Source organism: Wasmannia auropunctata, unplaced genomic scaffold, assembly GCF_000956235.1.
Source record: "Wasmannia auropunctata unplaced genomic scaffold, wasmannia.A_1.0 LD336069.1, whole genome shotgun sequence".
Lineage (NCBI taxonomy): Eukaryota > Metazoa > Arthropoda > Insecta > Hymenoptera > Formicidae > Wasmannia > Wasmannia auropunctata.
Window position 1 is genome coordinate 112023 of NW_012026821.1, and position 775 is coordinate 112797.

Here is a 775-nt window from a genome sequence, read left to right on the forward strand (position 1 = left end):
TTAAGATTAAAATTAGAATTAGAAGTTTTGTGAAATGAAAAATCTAATAACCTATCTTAACTTATTTCGAAATAAATCGGTGTAAACAGTGACGTATCAAGTACTTAGTCCGCATCAATCTGATACTCGTATCAATTAATTTAACGGTGTAAACTAGGCCAATGGCAAATTCGGTAGACTTGCACTGATTCTGTGCAAATGCTATCCAGTGCTGCCCTAATATGGTGCTAGTGTAGCCAAAGAGTTTATATACATAGAGTAGAAGAGACCTAGCGGCGCCTTTGACTGGAACCGTGAGCTGATAGAAAGAGAAAGAAAATGGTAGAGCGAAGGGTACATCCATCTTTTATCGTTTTCTCTCATGCGCAATTGAACAAGGATGCAAATGGGCGACTCGTTTTCTGTCTCTTTTTATGTGCTCACGCATTCTTAGCTGGCTCCTCTACACCTTGAGTGTAGCACGGTTTTCAGGTAAATGCATGGATCTAAGAATCTATGGATGGAACGCAAGGCAATTCGGTTGTTTAATCCGCGGAAAGGGGGGTGTAGTGCTGTCTCTTTCTCGGATAGGACCCCGTCGAGTGTTTTCGTTGTATACCCGATGATTCCCGAAAGACTAGATATTCGCTAACCTTAAAGTACAGATATGTGTATGTGCGCATGTGTGTAAAAATTGGCACAAAACTTCTTAAAAAATTATAAAATGCTGAAAACGCGACGCTCGAAACCTCGAAATTCTCTTTTTAGCGTTTTCGAGTATCTTCGGATCGTTCGG